The sequence below is a fragment of the Diabrotica virgifera genome, chromosome 9 (genome assembly GCF_917563875.1).
Source record: "Diabrotica virgifera virgifera chromosome 9, PGI_DIABVI_V3a".
Taxonomy (NCBI): Eukaryota; Metazoa; Arthropoda; class Insecta; order Coleoptera; family Chrysomelidae; genus Diabrotica; species Diabrotica virgifera.
The window spans coordinates 211910832-211930473 of NC_065451.1; the positions used below are offsets into that span (position 1 = coordinate 211910832).

A 19642-nucleotide genomic window follows, 5' to 3' on the forward strand; every position below is an offset into this window, starting at 1 on the left:
AGACAAATTCATGTTAATAAAAAGCTGAAGTATGGCTACTGCACCAGCACTATTGCGAAAATCCTCACGACAATATAAGACTTCAAGTTCCGATTTTAGTTTGGAAATATTCACTGTGGGATAATTAGCCGTCACCATTTTTAAAATATTTTGCGGAAAGTTGGTAGTGTATGCTTCAAATTTCTCTATGTAGAATAACTGTGAAATCATGAGATGATCATTGAAACTAAACCTGTGATTTATTTCAGATATAATAATATCACAAATTTCAAGTGCAGTTCGTCGCTTTGGATCCTCTGCAGTAGTTTTTCTTTTTTTTGCTGTTGATGTGCTTGGTACTTCTGATTCCAAAATAGTATTTCTAATTATTTGGATATTGTTGTTAAAAGACAGGATACAATTTTTGACAGATATAACATCAATGTCTCGCATTTGCAATTGTTTAAACAATATATCAACATGGGGCATTATTTTATGGAAAAAATTTAACCAAAATAAAAAATGCTCATCTTCCAAATGTCTTTTTAAACCAGTTGCTTGATTTATATTGTTACCATCTTGCTCCTCATCAATAATTTCCTCTAAGCAAGATTTTAAATCATCTTTATAAGTGTATACAATTTCAACACATTTTGTATTGAAAGCCCATCGAGTAGGCGCAGCTTTAGGTAGCCTTACTTTAACCACTCTATCCAGAACCATCGTACGTTTTGGAGATCGGCCGAAAAAGGACGAAAATCCGTGTAAATTTGCAAAAAATATTTTTATCGGTTTGTGTTGACTCGCCGCTTTTTGGAGGATAAGATTAAATTGATGGGCATAGCAGTGAATGAAGTGTGCATTTGGGTATATTTCTTTAATTTTTGTTTGTACTCCTCCCAGTTTACCGCTCATGACTGATGCACCATCGTAACTTTGGGCAATCAATTTTTCAGGTGCTTCATTAATTTTTAATAATTGAAGTTCTTCCAATATTACATTAGTTAAATGTTGTGCTGTAGTACCTAGGGGGTTAACAAATTTCCAAAATCTTTCATGTACAATACCAGTTAATACATATCGCAATATGATAATCATCTGCGTTTTATTGGAGCTGTCTGTGGTCTCATCTACTTGAATGGCCACAAAATTTGTCTGGCCAATCTCCTTCATGATATGAGTATGCACAATGGCTAACATTGATTCTAAAATATCGTTCTGAATTGTTTTCGATGTTCCTTTAAATACTGTACTTTTTTCAATGTGTTCTTTAAACATTAAATCCAGTTCAGAAACAAAATCGATAAGGCCCAGAAAAATTCCACGATTATTGGAGCTGTCACTTTCGTCATGACCGCGCAATGCAATTTCGAAAACTCCACAAAATTTTACACAGTCGATTAGTTTGTTTAAAATATACCTATTTTTAGATACCAATTCATTAAAGTCATGCACAGATTTACGATATACACTATCAAGTTGCTGTCTTATGTTAACACGTCCTAAACTTGCGTAACTCATTGATGAATTTATATGAGTAGTTGAAGAGGCATGTTTTGTAATTTTCACTTTTAAATGCTTAATGTCAGTTACTCCATTTTTCGCCCATACAGCGTCATTCGAAAACAGTAAACACGGATAGCAAAAAAATGCATTTCTCACACTGCAGCCACAAATCCAATCACACAAATTGTACATTGATTCTTTAAAATATCTTTGAATGTCCTTACCCCTATCCTTTGTTGTTTGTTTTAAATTCATGTTTGGTTTTGGTCGACCACTTTCTTTTTTCTCAAGCCGCCGTTCATAATTTAGTGTTCCAGCAGATTTTAAGGCAATTATTTCGTCAACAACACTCATCTTGTTTTTGTTACAATCACAAAAAAATCCAACAAAACAAAATAAATTACGCAAATACGCCGCGATCGATATAGACCTGCCGTGAAGTGCGGTCAGCAGACGGTAACTAACTAAACGTGAGGCCGTCGACTCTACTAGAGGTATACGACGGAAAGGTCACTCCCACTCTCGCCCACGAAATTGCTATCTGCCGTCTCTTTTCTATTTTACATGCATTTGTCCATAAGCCATAAGAACTGTATATAGACAATTTAAAATACGGCCCAGCCACGGGCTTGTGTATAGCGCGAGGCGCGACGTTATTATATCTATTATATTTGTTTTGCCAATGCAGACTGCTGAGAGAGAATTTTATATTTCAGAGTGAAGTTTTAGATAAAAGATATTTTTAATAAAATTGGTATTTTTATGAGATTATTTTAGGGGGGTCATTGACCAATTGACCCTAAGGAGGAGCCGCGCTTGCTACTTACTGATTTACAGGGTGTTTTATTTAAAAATTTAAAAATTATTGTTACCAAGTAATTTAAAACTATTTGACGTATCCTTATCATATTTGGCAGAAAGTGTGGCTATTATACACCCTACTAAATTGTGATTAATAATCGTTTCTAGCTAGTGCCAGAGGCGTACGACAGGGGATAGTGAATGATTAACCCTTCCCAAATTCTACGCCACTGAGTGAATTACTATTTTAGCGAAATTTTTAGATTCTCCAATACTTTGTATGTAAATAATTTTATTGGTATCGATAAAGTCATCAGTTTGCGAGATATTGGAAGTTTAAAATGAATGAATTATTAATGAATCAAAATAACTATGTTTCATTTTAAACGTCCAATATCTCGAAAACTAATGACTTAATCGTTACCAGTAAAGAGTATATTATTTACACAAAAAGTATTGGAGAATCAGAAAATTTCGCTAAAATAGTATTTCCCTCAGTGGCGTAGAATTTGGGAAGGGTTAACCATTAACTATTCCCTGTCGTACGCCTCTGGTAGTAGATTGAAACTTTTATTTATCACAATTTAGTAGACTGTAGAGTACTCACACTTTCTGCCAAGTATGATAAGGATACGTCAAATAGTTTGAAAGTACTTGGTAAAAATAATTTTTAAATTTTTAAATAAAACACCCTGTAACTCAGTAAGTAGCCACATTTTATTAAAGTGATTTTAGACCAATCTTAATATTTTTAGGTCTAGAATGAAACTTAACCCTAAAAGGGCCCGTAGTAGTATAACTTCAAGAAAAAAAAAAGAAGAGGAAAAGAAGACAAAAAAATTTGTTAATTAGTGAAAAATTCCCAGAAACCCAATTATGGAAACGGCATTTCAAAAGATTTAATCCCCGCGACGTTATTAAAAAAACAAATTTGAATAATTTTCAAATGTCATTTTAGGGGGAAGTTTAATTGAAATTTGAATGTGTCTATACATTTGTCGAAAATATACATAAAAATAAAAATAATAAGGTTTAATACAGGTGAATATTTCTTTGGCAACAAACGCGTTTTTGCAATTGAAAATAGAGTAACATTTAATAAACAAACTCAATATCTCAAAAAATATTAAATATTTTTGGACCATTTTTTTTCAATTAATACTGATAACATACCACAACTTCTCCAGTAAAATAATATATTTTATAGTGCTTATTTAAAACGCTAAAAATGTTTTTTTGCAAATTTGTTTTTAAAGTTTTATGTATAATTATTTAAATAAATAGGGAGTCAAATTTAATTTAGTGAAATATTTACCCTTAAACTTTGCAGAAAATAATTCTGTAGACCTTCATTAGTAATTGAATGACTTCAGCAGTTAAAAAAGTAATTTTTTTGCAAAAATGACCCCTTTTTAATTATTTAAACAATGATCCCCATTTATGATTTGGATACTTTTTTGAAAATATCTTTTGTACCCACCTAAACTTTGATATAAAATTTGTTTCAACCTGTACGAATTTACATTTTGATTTACATGTAGTGTAATTTTATTTTACTAGACTATAAACAAATATTTGCACTTTAGTGGAGATTGTGGCCAAAAATAATCACAAATGAAAGACTTTGGAGGTAAACGGATAATAAAAAAAAATTGTTACTAGGAAACTTAAATAATGATAGATTTATCATAGGTTGGTCTTTGTCTACCTTGTTCTTTTCTGTTTTCCAAAGGTCTTAACTCAGTATCTTCTACTGCATAATATGGTCTTTCTGGCAGCTGTACCAGAACCCCAAAAAGGAAGACCATAACGAAGATGTGACTCGAACAAAGAAAAATATGTTATTTTGGAAGATACTAAATTGAGTTCATTCGAAACAGATCTTATAGCATAGCAAGCTGAACATAGTTTATTCCTTAACAAATTAATATGGAGGGACCATTTAAGGTTTCTGTCTAAAAAAATACCAAGAAATTTTACAGAATCAACAGTACTGATCTGGCTGTTATTAAGAGGTAAGCGTTGAAGAGCCCCTTTATACGATAATGCTACTGTTTTATGTACGTTAAACGAGAGTAAATTAGAGTCAGACCAGGTTTTTATTGTAAGTAGATCAGAAGTTATAGTAGCATGAAGAGTTGCAATATTTGAGTTGCTCCAAGTGATAATGGTATCATCAGCAAAAAAAAAGAAAGATTTTTCCATCGATTTTTAAACTAGTGATGCCATTAATAAAGATAAGGAAAAATAGAGGATCCAATACTGATCCTTGAGGTACCCCACATACAATGAGACTAGAGTGTGTATCATTTGCTCTAACCAGTTGTTTCCTATCATCCAAGTAAGATTGGAACCAACTCAAAGAAATACCTCGAATTCCGTAGAAATTTAGTTTTTTTATCAAAATGTTGTGATTTACACAATCAAAATCTTTGGCGTAGTCACAAAAAACGGTGGCAGTGTGAAGATTATTGTTAAGTGCTTGATAAACCCCATGTAGTACAGAAAACATGGTATCGGTGGTCCATTTATTATTTAAAAAGCCGAACCGATTTTGTGATAAAATGTTGTTTTCAACGAGAAAGGACATAAGTCGGGCTTTTATGAGTCTCTCAATAATTTTGGAGAGTACCGGTAGTAGTGCAATAGGTCTATAATTGCAGGTATTAGATATTTCACCACCCTTATGAAGAGGAATGATGATGGCAGTCTTTAGGCACTCTGGAAATTTGCCTTTCTCAAAAGAATCATTAATCAGTGAGATGAGGACTTCCAACACATTTTCTGGGAGATTAGTATAATTTTTTATCGATTTATTAGGGATTTTAATAAAATATAGAAACCTTTTATAAAGGATTTTAGTAATTTTTTATTATGTGACAGTTTCCACGCCTATGGATATTCAAACAACCGCAAGGTCGAACTTTGATAACTAATTTAACGAAAAAGATACCAATTTCTATACAGAATAATAAGTGTAGAAATATGTAAACCACAAACAAGAGTTATGTACTCGTATATACATTTTTGAATAATTAGTGATAAGCGCCTTTTAAATAAAAACCATTTGGAAATAGTCAAAGGTGAGATAAGAGTAGTTTTAGTAGAAGATTTCTGGGTGATATTGGGCCGAAAATAAGATAAAACTGTTTTTAGTTTTGTATCGAAACGTGACCCAAAAGCTTTAATCTTCAGATAATTTTCCGATTTCCATTTTTTTTTTAAATTTCGTTTTATATCTTAAAGAGCCTCTCCTTCTGCATTTGTCATTTCTGATATTATTTCTGCTACTCGATAAATTTTGTTGTTTTTTTTAATGTTTTATTATATTTTCTATGTCTTTTTTATTGGTATTTGTATTATTTCTATTTGTTGTTATCTTTTGTACTGCATGTTTCTTTTAAACTTTGTATCTTTTATTCTATTTTCTTTTCTATATTCATTATTTTTCTTGATTGGTTGAATAATATTTCGTCCTCGTTTTCTTTAAATTAATACAAGTAAACTTTGTACTCTTGGTTGAACCTTATTCCCACCAAAAATCATTGTCAACCACAAGTGGTTCAACAACGAATTGTATCAATATTACAAAGAAAGAAAATTGCGCTGAAATGATCACCATATAAGAATGGATAATGATAGAACACTTAAAGAAGAAGAAAGAGGTGGATAAACGAAGTGACAACAACTACTAAAGATATATTGAGGGTGGATAACTGGAAGAGAGCAGCCAGAGACAGAGATACTCAGAGGCGGAGGCTGGGGGAGGCCATGACTCGACAAAAGAAGTTAATCATGTAATAGTCAGTGACTATTTTACGTCTGCAATAGGAGGCATATAATTGCTTAGTTGAGAGCTCCTAGAAGCAGAAAGAGAGGAAGACCAGAAAATACTTAGTGAGAAACGCTTAAGAAGAATACAGAGTGAGTTTTATGTATGGAAACACTCAATTATCTCGAAAACGGCTTGCACGATTTTTATAGATTTTGGTAGGTAGGGCTTTTCTAATGCGTTTGATATTATATTGTCCTTTTCATGATCATTTTTCAGTGCGTAACAAATGATAGGAAAAAGGGTAGGTCCGTGATAATACACATTTATGACATTTATTCTAACATGACATTTTAGTTAAATCTGACAGTTGTCACATTTTATTTTCAATTTGGAATAAAAACAAATCAAATGTGTTTCTTGCATTTATAAAATGGTATTTTCTTTAATTTGTATAGAGTCTTATAAATTATACAGATTATATTTGTAATATTATTATCTAATTAAAAAAAAATATTTTTTTATTATGGCGCCATCTATCGACAACTAGAATAATCACCGAACTAGAAATAATTACCAAAGTAATCACCGATGTGCCTTTTTTCTGTCATATACAATTTAATACGTTAGAAAGAAATCGAAAAACTGTGACGCACTGAAAGATGATAATGAGAAAAAGAATAGTGCTTATTACATTGTTGTCAGATCTTTTGTTTTTCTGCAAATCTAATGAACTTTCTTATTTCAAATGAAACACCCTATATATTTTTTGCGTTTTGAAGTCCTTAAGGAATGCTCATTATTTTTCATGTTATATTCCCTATACCTAAATGCCATAATTTCGGAGCTGTTGCTACATTTATTAAAATTTTTTTTTTAATTTAAACAAATTATAAAAATCAGTTTTCTCGGCTCAGGTGGATATTATTTTAGGTTCTTTGGATCATTGGGAACAAAAAAGATCTTTTGTAATTTTTCTCTAAAGTTAATCGTTTTCGAGTAATAAACAATTTAAAACTGAAAAAAATCGAATAATGACGATCTTTAAGGTTCTAAAACAGAAGTAAAAGATATAATTTTTGAAATTATAAAGTACCTAAATTCAAGCTCAACTCTTCTTCTGATAGCTTACCATAAGATTTTTTGTCTCTTTTTATTCTAAAACATTGATTTTTAATTTTTAATGAAGTGCATATGAGAGGACGGGCGATCGGGCTGCATTAACATTTAAAATAACAATGTTTTAAAATGAAACAATCTTCAATTACTTATCGGTTTCTGATAAAATAAGGCTTGAGGTTGAATTTGGGTACTTCGCAGTTTCAAAAATAAAATTGTTTATTTGTGTTCTTGAACCGTGAAAATCGTCATCCATCGATTTTTTTCAGTTTTATATTGTTTATAACTCGGAAACGATTAATTTTAGAGAAAAATTATAAAAGATCTTTCTTGTTCCCCATGATCCAAACAACCTAAAATAGTGTTTACCCGGGTCAAAAAAATTGATTTTCATAATTTGTTAAATTTTTTTTTAATAAATGTAGCAATAACTCCGAAATTATGGTATTTAGGTATAGGGCATATAACATGAAAAATTATTAGTATTTCTTAGGGACTTCAAAACACAAAAAATATACAGGGTGTTCCATTTGAAATAAGAAAGTTCATTAGATTTCCAGAAAAACGGAAAATATGACAACAATGTAATTAGCACTATAATATCGGTCGCATTAGAAAACCCATACCTACCAAAATCTATAAAAATCGTGTTAGCCGTTTTTGAAATAATTGAGTGTTTCCATACATAAAACTCACTCTGTATGTCTAAGAAGGTAATTGATAATACTATGAATCAAATATAGAAACTTATGGAGAAATATAATTAGAGAAGCGGACCCTGCATATGGATAAAAACAAAGAGAATGATGATGAATATCTATCTAACTAACAGCTTGTTTCCAATGTTTTATGTATGGTTTAATTTGTGTTTTTTTTTCGGCATTTTTTCTTATTTATTAATAATTTTGTGCCTTTTTATTATCTTCTTCATGTAGGTAATATGTCCTTCAGAACGTTGGTTACCATCATAGCTGTCTTAATTTTATTCATTATAGCTATCTTATTTTTTATTGATCCTTTATTTGCTTCATTTCCTTTAATACAATTTCGAACGCTTCTCTTAAACCATTATTTTCTTGTTGACGATTTAAAAATATTTAGACATAAACAAACATAAATATAGTCATTTTTAGTTTAGTCAAACAGTTAAATGTGATTCGTATATAAAACAATCTGATCTTTGGACTTGTGAAGCCGTAAATATGATAAAAAAGGTTAAGAACTATTAAAAAAATTATGTTACAGTCATATTGCAGTTAATTTGACCTATATTTACATATATTTTAAGTGTACATTAATAAATTAACTCTTTATTATTTTTCATATTAAACCGTCGATTGAATACACGTATTCAATCATCAACGATTAAACACATAATAGGGAACTTGCACATTTTTTTTTATTACATAATAATGTTCAGTTTTGTATAAAAATGAGATTTCCAAAATTTCACGCTTCAAAAACTCATAATAAGTTAGAAGTACAAATTTAAAGTCTTCTGTATCTTAAAATAGTTCAAACGACCCGTAATGTCGCAGAGTTTAACTATATGGTTCCGTTTATGGTTATATTTAGGTATATTCTTCTTCTTCTTCTTTAGTTTATTGGCCTCCACCTACTTGGGTATTTGGCCAGCTCGTCTTCGCGTAATAAAGGAAAAATATTTATATTCTAATGACATTTATCGTATGTCATTGTAATAATATATACCAGTTTGTTGAGATTGGAGTTTGATACAGTTTTTGAAGGAAAGGAAAGAAGGTTTACTATGAAAAATAAAACCATTTTGTAAAAGTACAAGTTTTCTATGAATAGTTCAAACGATCAAAAACACTTGTAACGTCACATAACTGTATTTTCTACTGACGTTTATAATGTCTAATTTAAAATTATATACAATTTTGTTTACGAATGTAAACATATAACCCCGTGACGTCACGACGCGTTTTGGGCTGGCTGGTATAAGTTGAATTTTTAATCGTCTTTAGGGGCCAAACGAAAGACAAACAAAACTTTTTTATCTTTGATACATGTTTTAAATTACGTTCTGTTGTGATTTTGATTTATAACATTTTTTTCGAATTTAAAGTTTTATGCAAGTTCACTATTCAAGGTGTACATCTCGTGAAGTACCAGATCTTTTTTTTACTTATTCCCTGAATAATCTTTATACCGATAGACAAGATGTCAACTCACTAGGAAAGATATAAAAGGAAGTATTGAAATCATAGTGCGTATCGGCATACACATGGGCATCTTGGAAACTATGAAATGGACAAAACTAAAATGGTATAGCCATGTCGAAGTGATGAATGATCAACGATGACCAAAATAAATCTTACAATAATAGACTAAGAGCCGCTATAGGTGAAATTTCTTAATCATTTTAGGCACGATGGGACCCTATAACTTAAATAGTAGAACCTAAAAGAAAACGTTTGAACACTGTGCCGTCACTTTTCAGTGGCACATGCGTCGACAGTGGCGCATCAAACTTTCCACTTATGGACGGGATAAATAAATTAAAAGTTAACAGAACTTACTAACAGAATTAATATTTTTTTATTTTTTTAAGTTCTATTTGATTAACACATAGGATTCATCGTGATTTTAACCCACCACCCCCTTCCCCCTGCCCCCACCATCAAAAACTTCATTTTTCGTTTTTATTTTTTTTTGGTGGGATGCAATCAATTTTAAAATTTCAAAAAATTCACACGCATAGTTGAGGCTTTTATAAAACCTATTTTTTATAGACCCATAGGAAGAGTGTACATAACCTCAAAAAATTAAAAGAATTTTTTTTTCATAAAAGCGTATAACTTTTTTTGAGGAATAGCTGCCGGTCTAATTTTTTCTTAATCTTGTGTGTTTTATTAAACACTATATTTTAAATTTTTTTCAGATTTTTCCGTAAGTCTCCCCACCTTCAAAAATCAGAAAAACTGTTTTTTGGGGGGTTTTGGGGGATTTTCCCTATTTTATAGACTTCATAATACAGTGGAACCTCGATAACCCGGATTAATCGGGACCGCGGCCGATCCGGGTTATCGAAAATCCGGGTTAGCCGGAGAATATAGTAAAAATTAATAAATAACCTCCATTATAATTACAAAAACATGAAACACATATGCACAGTACACATCTAAATTACGTATAGTTGTATAGAGTGTAGAGTTTTGTTCATTTCTTGGTAAAAAACTCAGTCATACTGTAGAGATGTACCGACACCATAATATGGTAGGTCTGGATCCCGCGTACGAAAAAAAAGTTGATAAATAGCAAGCTGAAAATTTGTTATTAGCTTAAGGGTGTCTAGTCGGACAAACATTAATATATGGGAACACTGGAACAGGGGAAGTTTTAACTGTGGAACAGGCTAAAAATTTGGAACGGTCAGACCACGAAAACGGCACATGTATTTTGTCCGACAGAACAGACTTAAACTCTCCGAACAGAGATTAAACTCTCATGCAAAAATCAGACTGCTATTTATCACCAAATTGGCGTTTTAATGAGTGGAACATGTAGAATATGTCAAATGACAGGAATTATGACAGGTGATAAATAGCAGTCTGATTTTTGCATGAGAGTTTAATCTCTGTTCGGAGAGTTTATGTCTGTTCTGTCGGACAAAACAAATGTACCATTTTCGTGTTCTGACCGTTCCAGATTTTTTACCTGTTCCACAATTAAAACTGCCCCTGTTCCAGTGTTCTCATATATCAAAGTTTATCCGACTAGACACCCTTAAGCTATTAACAAATTTTTAACTTGCTATTAATCAACTTTTTTTTCATACGCGGGATCCAGACCTATGGTATCATAATATCATATTATGATGCTGCAATAAATTTATTTTAAAGATTCGCCTTTATCAATCCTACCTAATGTTTCTAGTTTCTTTTCCATTGTCACAACATTTTTACGTTTTGTTAACATTACAGTTTTGTTACCATTACGTAGACAAAAATCAGGCAAACACAATCTGAAGCACGATTACAGAACGGAAGTGATTAAAACAATGTTGTTATTTAAGAACAGACTAAGGCCATTGTTTTAAAAAAGAATTTTTAAATAGTCACGTCTATTTTAAACAATGCTAAGACAGTTTGACATAAATAACGGAAAAGGAATACAGACAGGTGCCTGTTCTTTCCGATAAGCTGAGACGGTCGCTCTGCCTGCCGCCGTGTGCATGAATCATTTTTACTGTTGTAATACATACTTATATGTGTTCAAATTACACAAATACACATTATCTCTCAAATATTATTTGACCTACATACATTTTTATTTGATAAAATTGTTAAATTGTTTATTTGTTAAATTTTTGTCTGATGAAAATCGGTCCGGGTTAGCCGGACTTCCGGGTTATCGGGGGCCGACTTATCGGGGTTCCACTGTATATCAAATCAATTTTGTTTTTATAGGTTATATGTAACTTGAAGTAACTGAGTTCTTTAGAATATTTAAAAATCAGAAAAACACGTTCAAACCCCCCAAAACCCCCTTAAAAAACAGTTTTTTGGATTTTTGAAGGTGACCAACGTTACAGAAAAATCTGAAAAAAATTAGAAATATAGTGTCTGATAAAATACATAAGACTAAGAAAAAATTAGATCTGCAGCTCTCCCCAAAAAAAAAGTTATATACTTTTTTTCAAAAAAAAATTTTTTTAATTTTTTTGAGGTTATGTACACTCAACCTACAGGTCTATAAAAAATAGACGTGTTTTATAAAATCCTTAACTATGCGTGTAAATTTTTTGAAATTTTAAAATTGATTGCATCCCACCAAAAAATAAAATCAAAAAATAAAGTTTTTGATGGTGGGGGCAGGGAGAAGGGGGTGGTGGGTTAAAATGACGATGAATCTTATGTCTTAATCACATAAAACTTAAAAAAATGAAAAAAATTAAATTCTGGTAATTAGGGAGGGTATTTTTTAATTTATGTATCCCGTCCATAAGTGGAAAGTTTGATGCGCCACTGTAGACGCATGTGCCACTGAAAAGTGACGGCACAGTGTTCAAACGTTTTCTTTTAGGTTCTACTATTTAAGTTATAGGGTCCCGTCGTGCCTAAAATGATTAAGAATTTTCACTTATAGCGGCTCTTAGTCTATAAACTTCCATCAACCACAGCAAAATTAGCAGACAAAAAAGATTGTAAAGACAAAAAGTAAATAGTTTAATTGAAGATAGAGGTCTACAATCAGATGGTTGGAACGATTCTAAGGGTAAGAACAGAACAAGTGGGTCGCGGTGGAGGTGGAGGTCGCGGTCGATATCGATATCCATGTAAAACAAACAAATTGCAGTGAATGGAATAGAACAGAGCAGGTAAGTCGCGGTGGAGGTTTAGCGCGATACCATCCAGGAGGTTTACATCGATGCTTTTTAAAATAAAATGAGTTTGTTTTACATGGATGTCTACTGCGCGGCCTACAAGGATGCTTCCCTATGATTGGTCCGTTCGAAGATAAGTTGTCATTACCTGCGCTATCTGAGTTGATACTTTTTATACAGAGAGAGTCTGTAATTTGGAATAAATTCAATATCTCAAATACTCATTGTTTTTTTGAAAAATGCTCAGACCCGTCGATTAGTATTTCAAATTGTCCTTTTTGGCATACCTACAATAATAATGTATACAGGGTGTCCCAATTTAAAGATATGACGTTATCGTTGATTTTCTTAAATGGCAACACTGTCATTTGGATAGCTATTTTGATAGGGTGTGTAAAGTTATACACAACTGCAAAATATGAAATTTTTATTCTCTACCATTTAAAATATAGTAGAAAATAACAAAGTTATGTGTGTAATTTGGAATAAATTCAATAATTAAAATACTAATTGTTTTTTTGAAAAATGCTCAAACCTGTCGATTAGTATTTCAAAGTGTCATTTTTGACATACAATAATAATGTATACATGGCGTCCCAATTTAGAGATATGACGTCATCGTTGATTATCTTAAATGGCAATACTGTCATTTTGATAGCTATTTTGATAGGGTGTGTAAAGTTATACACAACTGCAAAATTTCACATTTTTATTCCCTACCATTTACAAGATAATAAAAAATAACAAAGTTATGAGAAACAAGTAATCAAATAATAATTGAATTTAATTATTTCAATTAAGCAAATGCTGATAACGTTGCCCATTGACAATTTGACAATAATTGAGGGCAACATTATGAGTTATGAGTATTGCTTAATTGAAATAATTAAATTCAATTATTATTTGATTACTTGTTTTTCATAACTTTGTTATTTTTTATTATCTTGTAAAATATTGTAAATGGTAGGAAATAAAAATTTGAAATTTTGCACTTGTGTATAACTTTACACACCCTATCAAAATAGCTATCAAAATGACAGTGTTGCCATTTAAGAAAATCAACGATGACGTCATATCTCTAAATTGGGACACCATGTATACATTATTATTGTATGTCAAAAATGACAATTTGAAATACTAATCGACGGGTCTGAGCATTTTTCAAAAAAACAATTAGTATTTTAATTATTGAATTTATTCCAAATTACAGACATAACTTTGTTATTTTTTATTATCTTGTAAATGGTAGAGAATAAAAATTTGATATTTTGCAGTTGCGTATAACTTTACACACCCTATCAAAATAGCTATCAAAATGACAGTGTTGCCATTTAAGAAAATCAACGATGACGTCATATCTCTAAATTGGGACACCCTGTATACATTATTATTGTATGTCAAAAAGGACAATTTGAAATACTAATCGACGGGTCTGAGCATTTTTCAAAAAAACAATTAGTATTTGAGATATTGAATTTATTCCAAATTACAGACTCTCTCTGTATAATCCCTTTTTTGTATTCAGTTTATTTTTGAATTTCTAAAGTACAGTCGAACCCGCTTATTAGAATCCCTGTTACAGGAATATCCCGGTTCATGGAATATAAATTCAAGTTCCCGAAACGTTTCCATTTACTCCTTAATAAATTTATCCTTTTATTGGAATAGGTTCTAATTAGATAATACCGCTTATTAGCATATATTGCAGGTCAACGAATATTTTTTTTTAGAATTTACTAAAAATTTAGATTATGTTTGGTATTATGGTCAGTCGTCAAGGCCTGTAGTGCTGGATTAGATATTATTAGGGTAATAAATATTTATTACTTTGTTACGAGTACCTACCAATTCGATATTTAGCCGAAAAATGCAAGGGTCATAAAGTAGTTTTTATTTGTCTACACAAATGCACTGTTGCCTGCTATAAAATTGTTAGAAGCAGTTTATTTAGAATTCACCCAGAGAGTATTTACCTACTTGTTTGCAAGATGTGAATTTTGGCTTTGTTAAATTCATCCATTTCTTGCCGCCAATAAAAGTTCCATTAAACCAATGGATTAAGGATGACCACACGGATTAACAATAAAAAACTATAATTACCAATAATTTCTCAAGAAAAAATAAGTAATTTTGTTATATGCATTTTAATAAGAAAATATTTACATATCTACATATTGCATACATTTTATATTAATTACCTACTGCTACTGTATTCATTCACATACATAATATAATGTAATTTGCTATTTAACACATACATAGATAAGTAGTAGTTACACTACTGTATTATTGACGTAAAAAGACCTAAAAACATTTACATATACTGATTATGTAGGTATATATAAATATGATATACATATTGGCATAGTATGTAAAACTACATATTGGCATATATAGTATGTAAAACTACACATTGGCATAGTATGTAAATAATATTATTACGTATATTCGGTACACTTATTTCGACTAGCCACCAATGATCGGTTATTAGAATATCCCAGTTATAAGAATATTTTTGCCTGGTACATACAAAGGCTATTCCAAGAAGCGGGTTCGACTGTAATTAAATTCAGTAAATTTTTGAAATATGAAGGAGCATCTGATTATTTATAGCTGGCATTTCATCACTATCATCACTTGACTGACACAACATCGCAAAAGCACAGTCTTTTTGTCATTCAAATTTCATTAAACTACTTCACTTGATAGTGGTTCTAGCTCGACTGACAGCGCAGGTGACCTCCTTGCTATGTGCTGTCGATATCGACCGCGACTTAACTAGTAGCATCTACCGCGACCTACACCTCCGCCTCGACCCACTTGTTATGTTCTTACCCTAAGCGTTGAAACTAAGGATCCATAATCGGTAACGGCCGTAGTAAATTCTTTGTTATAATATGCTTTTAAGAACCAAAAACGAAAAGAAAATGATTATCTATAGAACATTGATTAGACCCGTAGTAGCCCTTGGTTGTGTAACCTGGACAATGACAAAACAAAATGAAGCCAACTCAGGACATTCGAGAGAAAGATACTAAGAGAATTATATGGGCCGGTACAAAAAGAAGGGGGCACGTGAAGAATCAGGAGAAACAATGAACTTAATAAATTGAATGGAGGGTGTGATATTGTAAGATTTGTGAAAAATCACAAACCGTCATGGCTGGGACATGTTCAGCGACAAGAATATGCAAAAACAACAAAGAAAATATTACAATGGAAGCAGATAGGAAGACGAAAAAAGAAATACCTAGAACGAGATGGTTGGATGATGTGGAAGATGACATAAAAACCATGAATATAGGACAATGGGGACATAGCCAGACAGGCGAAGACTCATTTAGGTTTATGATGCAAAAAGAAGAAGAAAATATGCTTTTTGTGCTGTGGATTTGTGACGATGGTTCTATCCATTAATTATTGGCGTAACCAGGGGGGTTTTGGGGGTTATAACCGCCCTTTTGGATGTACTTTGAACTCTATACGCTTAACACAATTACTATTTCATACCCCCCCCCCCGAGACCAGCCAGTAGTTGTAACCCCTCTTAGGATTATCCTGGTTACACCGTTGAATAAATTGAAGAAAGTGAGACCTAAAATCTAATTATTAGAGAGCGGAATATATGCAAAGTGCATATATATGCATATATTGCATATTTTCAGACAACAAACACAACATTGCATATTTAAGCTACGATTTATTTTGCATATTTTAAAAATAAATTATATAAAAGTTTAAAATTTTCCTCTCTTAGTTGGAATTTTATAACTTCGATATGAACGAGCTCGTTATTTATCTATCTATCGCTCAATATTATCTATCTGGACTTTCCCATTACTACCTGAATTTAACAATTATGGGTGTTTCCAGAAAAATATTATTTTATTAGCGTAGCAAGTCGTAGGTACCCACCTGCTTTAAGGGTCTAATATTTATTTTGTCAGTTTCCGGCCAACATTTGTTTAAAGTAAACGTTGTATCGTATTTAGTGTTTTTGAAGTGATTGGTATATATTAAATTTAAATATGTCTACCATTCAAAAAAGTGCTTGGATAAAGTGTTTTCCCGAGTTAAAGCTAAGTGGAGACAAAGTATTTTGCAAGGCTTGTTCCAAAATCGTAAGTTACATTCATTTTCACATTTCATTTTTTACCAGATCTAATAAAGTCATTAGAACAAAGGAATTTACAATTAAGTGATTCGGTTAATCATGTTAACACTTTTTCTGCTCATTGTCAAAAAATTCCCGGAAATACAGGGATTACAATTAGAAATAAATTAAAAAATGTTTTAGAAAAAAATGAGGGCTTCGATTGTTTGAGGAAAGTTGTACGTATTTTTGAAGGCAACTTTTCTGAATATCTTACGACTTGGCAAATTAGTTTACTACCTAAATTAAAATATTATCCTATAACATCAGTAGATGTAGAACGAACTTTTTCTGTGTCCAAACACGTTTTTGGTGATAGAAGGCAAAAGTTGCTAGTTGAAAATTTTGAAAAATATTTGATTAAAAATTTATACTATAATTTAGATTCTTAATTTAATTATAATATCGGTTTTTGTGTGTCATTTCATTTGTTTTTATGTGAAAAATAAATATGTATTAAACATAAATGTAGGTTGAATTTTTTAAACATAAATGTTTATATTTAATACCGGGTGTCCACTTATATTTTCCCCCATTTTAACTGCCTATAACTTCTAAACGGCTCGATATAGAAATATGCGGTTTTCGCTAAAATGTTTTGTTTTAGTAAAAGTTGTGTCTGAATGGATTGAATTTTTTATATCGCTTTCAAATACGAAAAAAAAAATTGCGGATTTTTGAAAAAAACGTTGTTGATTTTATTTTAATGGAACACCCAGTATATTTTTTGCAAATTGAAAGAAAGGTCATTCACCTATCCAGCGATATAAAGTTTTTTAAAATCGGTTGTCAAATCACTGAGTAATTAATTTTTAAAATGAGGGGTGCAACGTGGATATCACATATAGTGTAGGAAACAAAGGTTGAACCTTGCAAAATGGACACAAGTCCGGTTTTATTTTTTTTCTGGTATATCAAGGGGTGCTTATTATAAGACTAACTTTTTCTGAAAAAATTTCGCCCCGGAACCTCCCGTTTCACCCCTTTAAAGGGGGTAATTTGTGGTTTTTGCGGAACGTAGCCCTTCCTGTAATTTTTACAAAAAATTTCTTTTATAGAAATATGAAGAGGACTATATTTTCTACGATTTATTTCCAACACCATCTCTCTATCATCCACCGTTTAGCAGGGGTGGCGCCCTAAAGTTGACAAGTTTTTAAAAAAGATGTTTTTAAAAAATATATATTTTTCCCTAACTGTAACGGAAATTAAGAAGAAATCCTGCGGCAATTATTTACAAATAATTGACTGATTTTTTGGTATAGGTTTTACTTAAGGGTAATTGCCCTTTTTTTAATTACAGGGTGTTACATTTTAAAAAACCTCTTTTTATACCATCTGAACCGTTTATGCTAGAGTAAAAAGACTTTCAGCGATTACCCATGTACTGGTGCTATTTACAAATTTGTATAATGCACCCCCATCTTTTCCCTGGAACCACCCCAAAAAAAAGAAGAATTAATAAATAAATTGATTTTCTTGGAATCCTTCACACACAATGCCCTTTATTCATATGCTTCATATATCATTTTGTGGACGTTATTATTACCCATGCATGGACACCAAAAGCAATTTCCTAGTGCAACCCATGTAGCAAAAAAAAATAAATAAAATGGGGGGTTGAAAATTTTTTTTTGTTTTTTGCTTTTTGATCCATATGGGCACATGCTTCATCAATAGTGCTTTTCAAAAATATATATGGTTATTGCAACATCTCTGCGAAAACCACCCCTATCCTTGAAAATATACTGCAGAAACTACCCCTATCCCTTGGCGAGCATGTTTTTACGATTTTCTCATTACCTATGTGTTATTTTTAAACAAAACTTATACAAGGTTAAAGACCACTATTTACTCTAAAAATTATGTCCTATTCATTTTTTCGTATAAGCAACCGTTACGGCACAGTGGCGCCGTAAACCTCATGTATGCTTTGGCGGGCTCCAGTTTTTGTTTTTTTTTTCGTCATCTGTTCGTTTTATTGATAAAGTACTTATGCAAAATAAAACAACACAGTGTAACCTACAAATTATGACTTATGCACATTTTACATTCTTTGCTCCCCAAAGCCACAGTGGTGGCCCAAAATAAATTTTTGCATATTTTCGCCACCTACATGCATTTTATTGCATTAATGCTACCTTAACAGCACAATATTTACCCTTAGGTGGTCTCTACGCAGTGGCGGATCCAGGGAGGGGTGATGGGGGTGATCACCTCCCCCCCTCTCAAACCAAGTGATATTATATTCAAAGAATATAAAAATATTCATTTATTTTTATAGAAATTTAACCAATTGGCACCCCCCTCTTAACGATGCTGGATCCGCCACTGTCGCTAAAGCATAAAAAGTCGTTCTTATAAAAATAATATTAATATAATATAAGTATTTCTATAAAAATAAATGAATATTTTTATAATCTTCAAATATAATATCACTTGGTTTGAGAGCGGTGGGGGTGATCGCCCCCATCACCCCTCCCTGGATCCGCCACTGCTTAGCGACCACTTAGGGGTGAATATTGTGCTATTAAGGTAGCATTAACGCAATAAAGTGCATGTAGGTGGCGAAAATATGAAAAAATTTATTTTGGGCCACCACTGTAGCTTTGGGGAGCAAAGAATGTAAAATATGCATAGGTCATGACTTGTAGGTTACACTGTGTTGTTTTATTTTACATAAGTACTTTATCAATAAAACAAACAGATGACGAAAAAATAAACAAAAACTGGAGCCCGTCAAAGCATATATGAGGTTTACGGCGCCACTGTGCCGTAACGGTTGCTTAAACGAAAAAAATGAATAGGACCTAATTTTTAGAGTAAATAGTGGTCTTTAACCTTGTATAAGTTTTGTTTAAAAAAAATGAATAGGTAATGAGAAAATCGTAAAAATATGCTGGATAAGGTATAGGGGTAGTTTCTGCAGTATATTTTCAAGGATAGGGGTGGTTTGCGCAGG

The 19642-nt window shown here is 31.7% G+C and overlaps 1 protein-coding gene across 4 annotated transcripts in view; it reads left to right on the plus strand.

Moving 5' to 3' along the window:
* LOC114326104 (sideroflexin-3) overlaps positions 1 to 19642 on the plus strand; it is a 62272-nt gene that overhangs the window by 15744 nt on the left and 26886 nt on the right. The window contains exon 1 of one of the 4 annotated variants that reach the window (XM_028274332.2): positions 5237 to 5369. The exons of the other annotated variants lie outside the window; for them this stretch is intronic. The gene's annotated coding sequence lies outside the window, so the exon portion shown is untranslated. Of the gene's footprint in view, positions 1 to 5236; positions 5370 to 19642 lie in introns of those variants that run through there. 4 annotated transcript variants of the gene reach the window in all.